Source organism: Equus asinus, chromosome 2 (genome assembly GCF_041296235.1).
Source record: "Equus asinus isolate D_3611 breed Donkey chromosome 2, EquAss-T2T_v2, whole genome shotgun sequence".
In the NCBI taxonomy this organism is placed as follows: domain Eukaryota; kingdom Metazoa; phylum Chordata; class Mammalia; order Perissodactyla; family Equidae; genus Equus; species Equus asinus.
In genome coordinates, this window is record NC_091791.1 from 97,404,592 (window position 1) to 97,413,809 (window position 9,218).

Consider the following 9,218-nt stretch of genomic DNA (forward strand, 5'->3'; position numbering starts at 1 on the left):
AGTGGTTGCTCCAGGAATTGCGATGTGCATCTTTAACATATCACAATCTACTTAGAGTTAATAGTGTACTAGTTTCATCAATGTTAAAATAAAAAGAAGAGGTTCATTGATGACCTTCTACCCTTTATGCTCTTGTCAGCATAAATTTCACATCCACCCATATTTTAATCCCACGGTACAGTGTTAAATTTTTGATTTAAATAGTCATAGGTCTTTTAAAGAAATTAAGAGAAAAAAGTTTTATTAAATATTTGGAGGCAGATACTTTGAGATTCTGCAAATATACAGTTTCTCCTTTAAATTTCACCCACAGCTTTTGCATTCATCAATGAATCTTGCCTAAGGTAGGGCACATGACTTGTTTTAAAATTCCATGCACTACAGCCATTTAAAAATATTGTGCCAGGTGGTCTACCCCGAATTACAAGAGTTACCTTCTGTGAACCTGTTTATGCGTTGGTTGATAGCCGCACATTTTTAAATAGAAGCAATGATCAGCAGAGTGTTTGGAAATGGATCAGGTCAAAGTGTATCTGAAACAGCACTCTGTTAGCCCAGAACCTGCCCACCTCGTAGAAAAGGACCATTCTGGAAAGATGGGTTCAGACCTCGGAGCCCTGAAGGCAGCACCCGGGACTTCCCCTCCCTCTAACTTCTCAGCCAGGACGCTCCATCTCTTCAGGGCCAGTGTGGTGACGTTCACCATGGCTGTGCTCCTCAGCAAGAGTTGGCTGGGAAGGTTTATAAGGTCCTGTCTGGGGCGATAGGGGGAGAGAAGAGCTCTTTAGCATGGAACTGGGCTCCTCTGCAGGAAGTAAACTTCTCCATGATTGACCATCTGGTTCACAGCAGGAGGTTCTAGGCCATGGGGCGGCAGAGGAAAGATGTTCACCAGGAGAATGGTTCACAAGTCGTCATTGGTACTACAATAGGATTCCTAACTCCACATGTGCCATAACATCTTGAAAGCCAACAGGAGAAAACACGAGGCACCAGGACACCGTAGGTACACTGCCGTCAGTTATAGCTCAAAATTAGAGACTCCCAGTGATGAACAGATGTGGACTTAGTATATTCCAGAGGAGTGATGGACCAGAGGGACCAACTTAGGACGCTGAGGCAGAGATTGCCCGTGGTCATATGGGAGCTCTCGGGAACAGAGCTCAGCCAGAACCTGGGTCTCCTGAATCTCAAGCTGTTAGTCTTTCATGACATGATATTGCCAATGAAGAGCCCAATTCAAGCCCTCCGTTATGTTAAAAGAAGAAAAAAAGAGAAAAGAGGGCCTCCTTCCTCTGTTTTATTCATGTGTTAGCTTCTGTCAGATCGCCTCCCTCAGCATCACAGCTATGAGATTCACCTGTGACGTGTGTCAGCATCTGCTCCTGAGCACAACTGAGGAGTGTTCTGCTGTGTGAATGCCCCACAGCTTCCCTACTGATGACACGTGGGTTATTTCCTCTGTGAACATTGGTCCCCTTTAGGCCAGAGCAATGGGATCAGAGAATACTTCATTGCCAAAGGCCCAGTCCTATGTGTGAGTGAGGAGGGGTGGTTCTCAAAGACAAGAGGTTTGGGTTAAATAGACTTGCACTTCCCAAATACCTATCAGTACTTTCCTCCTTACTTGAGACTGTTTTCTAGAGGATCTAGGCTAAGAAAATTGATACTAGAAATGGGATATAAAACTGAACCTTTGGAGAGTATTTTGTAATTGAGTTGCTCACTTGTTTGAAAACAATTGCTTGTGATAAGTTAAGAGGATGTACCAGGAGCTGCATCTGTGCTGCCATGTTAACTCATAGAGCACCTGCCTCCGCCTGATTCTGTTCAGTCAGCTTTGTCAGGTCATGTTGAGGCTGTGCAATCTCACCAAAACATACTGTGTCCCTGAGCTTACCTTGTCCACATCATTGCATAGATGTGGTCCACAGATTACATGTCAGTCAGGAATGGAAGAAGATGACAAAGCAGACACTGTAGCCATGGGCGGTTGGTAGTCTTCCCTCACTGACAGCTCAGTGCTGAGGCAGCATCTGCTGTCTCCCTGGTCCTAGAAATGCAAGGTCCATCTTTCTACTCCCTGTTTGATTGGTATCTATTGGGGACTGCTTCTGGTCTTGTCTCTTCCATCATGAGTACCACTTTTTCTCTTTGCCGAGAATAAGAGTGTGAGTATGCTGCTTTGTTATGAATATACATGGAACCTTACTCCCCTTTCTAAGTAATGGGGCAGATAAAATGGCCTATGAATCTTGTTGGCTAAGACATGGCCTGAAATTAAAGTTGCTTTTATGGCCACTCATCACTGAACCTTAGCATCGAAAATGACACAAATTTTATATACAAGTGAATTAAGTTAATAAGTTCATTTCTGAAAAGGCAGCCCAACTCATAAAATTCTAAAATCTGTCTATAATTGCTCACATTAGGGCCAGGAATTCTAATTTTCAAGTAAAGAACTGAGTCTCAATCTCAGACTGATCATAATTGGCAAAATCGAATGGAATCCATTTCCCAGCCTTATCTTGATGGAGATCAACTTCTCTACATTCTCAAAGCTGCCGTCTATAGTAATAGCGAGCCTGCAAGATCCAGGGAAGCTAAAACCAAAGCATTCAAAGGACAATTTTCCAGTACTTGAAATGCCTGTCAACATCTTCTGTCCGTTCCCAGGTTTCAAAAAGATCTGCAGGTCATGAAGTCAGGGTCTTCTTTTCACAGTTGTGGGGGAAGTCATCGAATCCCTTAGTGTTCAAGTTATGATCCTCAAAGCTGCCTTAGTAGCCACTAACCCCCCAAAATGTTTGTAATTTCTGTGATTAGTAGGTCAAGTGCAATCAGGGATGGTGTATATTTTTCAGGCTTGGTGCTCAACAAGTGCTTAGACACCATTGATCCTATATTTCATAGAAGTGGGGAATAATCAGTACTTATCCAGAGACATCTTAGACCTGCACACCATGAGGAAGCCAGCACCTGTACCAGCTTTGCTGTGCTTTTTTTAGTCTCTTATGGAAAACATCATGCTTTTAAATAAAATAACAACACTTCAAGGGAATTCGTGTCTTCAAATTAAAATTGAAAAGATGAATAAATTACACGAGTGGTCTGGGTTTTGTTTGTTTGCTTGTTTGTCCTCACCAGCCATTGGGGATTTGCTAAAATCACTCACAGCCAGCATCGGCCCCTGGTTCCCAAGCAAAGAGCCCAAGGCATCTTGAATTCAGGGTGTGATGTGTTCGTTCACTTTACTGCAACTCTGTTTTGCCTGATTCTTTTTCCTGCACCACCATCAATAGGGATTATATATGCACATAGGATACAGGATGTGGAGATTCCACTGCTAACTTGCAAATTTTCAATGGGCTGCTTCAACTTCTTGGTTTCAGACAATAGAGTGACCCTAGAGTTCTCCCAAAATGTCCAAAGTTCATTCAACTCTGTCCTGTATTCCTTGTGGAAAGAGAAGCCATCTCTTCTGGTTTGGGGTTTCTTCCATAGGTTTTCCTTCCACTCTGGGCATATTGAGGTGGCTCCCAGCTCAATTTTTAGGCTTTGGTATTGGGAATACTCCAGGTGCTCTAGATGTGAGCGAAAATGGGAGATAGTGGCCAGCTTCTCTGTCCTGCCTCTCTTGCATTGGTACACAGAACGTGCAAAGGAAGGGTGCCTGGTTGTTGGGTGTCTTCCTTTTGCTGACAGTGTTGAGCCAGCACGTGAAGAATAATGTTGGAATTCATTGCAATCGGAAATGTCTATACCTCTGAGCTCTTTCCGTGTCTGGGCATATAAGTGTGGCAGTCTCTACCTGCTGAACACTGCTATTATTAAGGAAATTCCAATTAAATGATACCATTGCCTAGATATGAAGAGGTTCCAGACCTTAGCTGAAAGAAAATGAGAGAGATAGAGGGAGAGAAGAGAAGAGAAAGAAATAAAGGAAGATAAAGCTCAAATCTAAATCCGGAAATGTCGCCCATGTTTTTCAAAGAACTGATACTGCCCTCTGAGACCACAGTTTTCTCCCTGTCACCATGCTGCTTCACTCCCTGGGTCCATGATAACTGATCAAGGTGGTACACCTTGAGTGTCTCCTCTGGGCCATTCAAAGGCAAGTACCACTGCTGTTGAAACTTGCATCTGTTTTGATGTTCTCACCGGCACTGGTAGGTTTGGACCTTGGTCAGCATCATTCCCCTTCTAGGGAGTGTTTTCTTACTCTCTCCCAGCTTGCCTTCAGCTTTAACAACTAAAAGAAGTTGTGGGAAGAGGGGGAGAAATTGTACTCTAATTACACTTTGAGCAATTTACTTCGAAAAGCTTGAGACTGAAACTGATCCAAAAAAAGATTTGAACTCATTTCCAGATTCCATAGATTTGCAGGTTGTACAGACTTTTCCCCCCAGCATTCTGGAAAGTGACTAAGAAATTGGCTAAACTGTCATCCAGCCCTCTGCTCACTGGAATGCCCCTTGAAGGCATGTACACATCCTGCCACAGTCCCTGGCTTGTCCTCTTTGGTTTGCTTTGGTTTGGCCTGGAGAGCTCAAGCACAGAGCTGTCTGCCTCTGACACTTCTGTCTCTAGCAACAACTCAGTAAGGCACCTGGGTCACAGTGCAAAGGTCCCTGACATGATGCTGGGGTAGGATTTTGATTATGGCTTCTTCCAGAAAAAGGGGACGTAAGTATCCTGATGTTGAGATGCACTCGTCAGGCTGACTGTAAATATTTTCCGACTCCTCCAGGTCACCTGCCACTTGTCTCCTTTCTTAGAGGCTGCATCAGGAAGAAAAAACCGATCACTTTTATTGGACCCCAGACTAGTTCCCAACAGACTTTCTGTCAACGGGCCAGCACACAAAGTAGATCATTAATTGCAGAGAAACCACTCCCTTTGGTGCAGACTTCCTAAGTACCCACGTCTAACAAGGTTTTTATGAAAGTTTTCCACAGCCCATAGATCCTATTCACAGCTGGTCGTTATTCCTATCACCAAAAGTATGAGACTCAAGTTGATCTTTACCCCTATTCAGTATGCCTCTACCAGCCTGGTGCTAAAGAAGCAGGAGAGAAATATTTAATTCTGGCCTAGAGGTCCTTTTATGCCTGTGAAGTAACTCAGGACTCGCCACATTGAAAGGTGGGCACATCTGAAATCACCGATGAAGAAGATGGAGAGACAGACCAAAAGACACAGGGCTGACTACTTTTCTCTGACTCATGGCAAGGTTATGTCTGTGTATCATGGAAGGGCCCCCAAATTAATGGGGATAATGCTGACTCAGCTCCTAGAAGATTTCCCAGCCAACTCTGCGGTTAGGACAAGGCTTCCTGCTCGTGCACCATGCCGGTGGATTTACTTTCTTCCACATTTTCTAAACAGCACATAAGGTAGAATTTAGTACCTAATCATTCCCCTGGGAGAATGGACTAGCACATGCTCTGAGACCCCTGTAGAGTCTGCCCATATGAACTACCCTCCGTTCTGCCTCCCACACTGTGGGGCTCCATTGACAATGGGGTTCTACAGTCCTGCTTCCCCAGTTGTTAGATAAGAGTGTCTCCTGTACTGACTGGCATTTCTCATGCTCGTAGCCCACTACCTGAGACTGATGTGCTTTTGTCAGGCCCTGCTCTACTGTCAGCAAGTCAGCCTCAGGACCCTGGGCCGGGCAGTGACAGTGTCACCTGGGAAAATACCTTCTCAGACGATCATGTCAGTCCACCTGAACTGCAGGTACCACAGTGATGTGCAAGTGTGATGGTTAATTTTATGTGTCAGTGTGACTGGGCTAAGGGATGCCCAGAGAGATGGTGAAACATTATTTCTAGGTGTGTCTGTGAGGGTGTTTCCAGAAGAGATTAGCATTTGAATCAGCTGACTGAGTCAAGAGGATGCCCCTCACCGATGTGGATGGGCATTGTCAGTCCGTGGAGGGCCTGACTAGAAGAACAAGGCAGAAGAAGGGTGGATTGCTCTCTGCCTGAGCTGGGGTGTCGTCTTCTCCTTTTCTAGGACATTGGTGGTCCTGGTTCTTGGGCCTTTGAGTTTAGAATAGAATTATGCCACAGCCTCTCCCAGGCCTCCATCTTGCAGATTATGGGAATTCTCAGCCTCTGTAACCATGTGAGTCAATGTTTCATAATATGTTTCTTTATACCTATATATCATATTGGTTCTGTTTCTCTGGAGAACTCTGACTAATAGAGCATGTAGATGTTTAACAGTCAGCTCTGTTGGGGCGGAGAGGGGAACAGCATGGTTTGTAGTATATGCCAATTTCTGTAAACATTCCTACATGGCCAGTTTCAAGCTACGAGTGTACCATTATTGGTGCAGAGTCGGAAGAGATGTGCACTATCGCCTGGCGTGAGCAGATTATCTACATTACCCAGGATTCTTTTCTTCCTGCTCCATTTCTTCCTCTTGGAACCTCTGCCAATTATTGTGCCTAAACTATAAATGTGGATAGCTTGTAGATTGTGGAACCCACCCCTCCCCACCCCCAAGAGAATATGTGTGTGTAAGTGAGCTTCACGTTCAAGGAGACCATCCCTATCGCCGTGCCAGTTGTCGCTCTATGCTCAACCGAACCCCTTCCCTACAGGTTTAGTGCCAGACTGTGATCCTGGTTATCTCACCAACACATCACCAAAGAATCCTGAAAAATAGCAGGACAAATTCAAGAACGCTAGAGTATGTTCAGAGTCTTTTTGTATTTTAGGCCAATTAACTTCAAATTAAGTTGATTACCTACTACCACTTAATTGTTTCATACTAACAGTAAAAACAAGTGACTTTGTATTATTAAACTATCAGAAGTACTCATCTGAAAGAGTTTACAGGGTTTCAATTTTGTGGCTGCTATTTCTCTTAAATAGTGTAGCAGGTTGTCCTTTTTCTGAGTGAAGTGTTTGCAGTGAGGAGCCTAATTGAGGCCTCAGCTGTTCTTGTGTAATTTGTCACTGACCCTTTCCAAGTAGACTGAGTACTGAGTTTCCTTTCTCTGATACTATCTAAATTAAAAGTAAATCAACAAGGACAGAATGTATGAGCTGGCTCGCTAACAGGTTTAGTGGAATTTTAAATCAACTAGTTAAAAGATGGAAGCCATCAGGTAAAACAAAAATGTAGTGGAGAAAAATGGTTCAGATCCAGATTTCCTGAGTCCTCTGTGTTTTGATCCCCACCTCTGCCAAAATCAGCTGCATGATATTGAACAAGTCACTGAGCATCAGTTGGCAGAGGCTGCTGGCTGGTCGTCATACCTGCTTTTCCTGCTCCTAGGTTCCTGGCTGGACTGTATCTCCCAATCTTCCTTGCAGTTATTTGTGGCCACCTGACCAGCTCTTGCCAATGGAACATGAAGAGAAAAGCTATGGATGCTACTCTGGCGCTAAGGACTTTAAGAAGCCGATATTGCTCCCCCATTCTCTTTTAATACAGACTGGACTCAGATGACAGCAAAGACTCTCAGGGACCTTGGAACAACGACTGAAAGAAGCCTGGTTCCTTGAATCACCAGGGAAGTCTCCCGCTGACTGAGGCCATCTCTTTGATTTTGCCTGAGAGCTTTGTCTTTGAACTTCACCAGCCTATGTGCCACATCAGCTTAGCCCACCCTAATGAATACAGCATCTCTTTAGGTGAAAGTATAATAATACTACCTGCCTTAATTAACATTCTCTTGGCTGGGAGTGGGAAAACTCTCCGCAAGCTCATCTAAGCTAAATGGAGACATTTTTCCATAATGAGATGGTGGCCCAGGGATACAGCTGGGCCTCAAGAGGCAATAGAGACAACAGGAAAGCACCTAAAACCTAAGAAGCCACTTCTTTTAAATCTCTCTCCTTCACCTCAGTAATCTCTGGCCACTATGTTTTCCTCTGTACATCCTCATTATTTTATCTTTCTTTTTCATGTCAATACCACTCCAGAATTTCTGATTTTATTTGCTTGATGTTCAAGAAAGTAACGTCTCTCAATTACAATTCCAAATCAAGGGAATAGCATCTGTTTGACCCGTCTTAGGCCAAGTGTTCACCATTGGTCCACTTTAGGTCAGTGCAATGGGATCACAAAATATTAGCATCATTGCCAAAGGCCCACTGCTATGTGTGGGTGAGGAGAGGCAGCTCTCAAAGATGAGAGGGTTGGGTTAAATAAACTTCTGAAAATGGGTTAAGTACACTATATCATAAATTATCATAAAAATAAAATGAAATGCTCATAAAATCCTTAGCAAACCTTCTAACACAGTAAGAATTCCATTACACGTTATTCTTATGATTATTATTAGACATTATTTAGTTTTCCTTTGCCGTAATGAATTATCACTACTTAGCAGCCTAAACAACATTTATGATCTCACAGTTTCCACAGGTCAGAAGTCTGGGCACAGTGTGGCTCGGCTGGTTCCTCTGGTCCAGGTCTCACAAGAACCAAATCCAGATGCTGGCAGGGCTGCGTTCCCACCTGGAGGCAGAATCTTGGAGGCACATCCTAGCTCATTTAGGTCACTGGCAGAATTCGGTTCCTTGCGCTTGTAGGAAAAAGGTCCCAGTTTCCTTACTCACTGCCAGCTCTGGGTTGTCTTTATCTCCTAGAGGCCTCTCTCTGGTCCTTGCAGGTGTCCAGACTGTCTCAGAACCAGCAATAGGACATCATATTCTTCTCACTCAGAATCTTTCTGCCCTCCCCTCAGCAGCATCCTTCCTGCCTTCTCTTCCACCACATCTCTGACTCCAGCCAGAGAAACTTACCTGCTTTTAAGGCTCGTGTGCTTAACTTGGGCCCAGCAGGTAATCTAGAATAATCTCCCTATTTTAAGGTTCATAATCTTAATTACATGGGCAAGGTCCCTTCTGACGTGAAATGTAGCATATTCATAGATTCCAGTGATTAGGGCCTGGGCATTTCCAGGGCGTCATTTTGCCTGCCACAGACAGATACTAGATATTACTCCTCCACACTTCTCCAGTTTACAAAACATGGCAAACACACTTGACCTCACTCTCATTTACTTTTGACTTGTTCGGAAGAAATTTTTAAGCAAGTTGTGGTATGAGGGTGCATGTAACGATTATACGTACAATTGGTATTTGCCTTTATGTATACTTTCTATACATATATTTTAAACATATAATTCTTCTCTTTATTAATACATGCCTCTGTTTTATTTGTTCATTTCACAAGTACTTATTTCATGTCTT

General features: G+C 43.7%; 1 long non-coding RNA gene across 10 annotated transcripts in view; it reads left to right on the top strand.

Annotated features, from left to right (window-relative positions):
• LOC123281383 (uncharacterized) overlaps positions 1 to 9,218 on the top strand; it is a 34,518-nt gene that overhangs the window by 11,516 nt on the left and 13,784 nt on the right. For 5 of the 10 annotated variants that reach the window (XR_011496884.1, XR_011496887.1, XR_011496886.1 and 2 more), the window contains one exon: positions 7,294 to 9,211. The exons of 1 other annotated variant lie outside the window; for it this stretch is intronic. This is a non-coding gene — a long non-coding RNA (uncharacterized lncRNA). 4 more of the 10 variants (XR_011496883.1, XR_006520814.2, XR_006520819.2 and 1 more) reach the window with 4 other exon arrangements.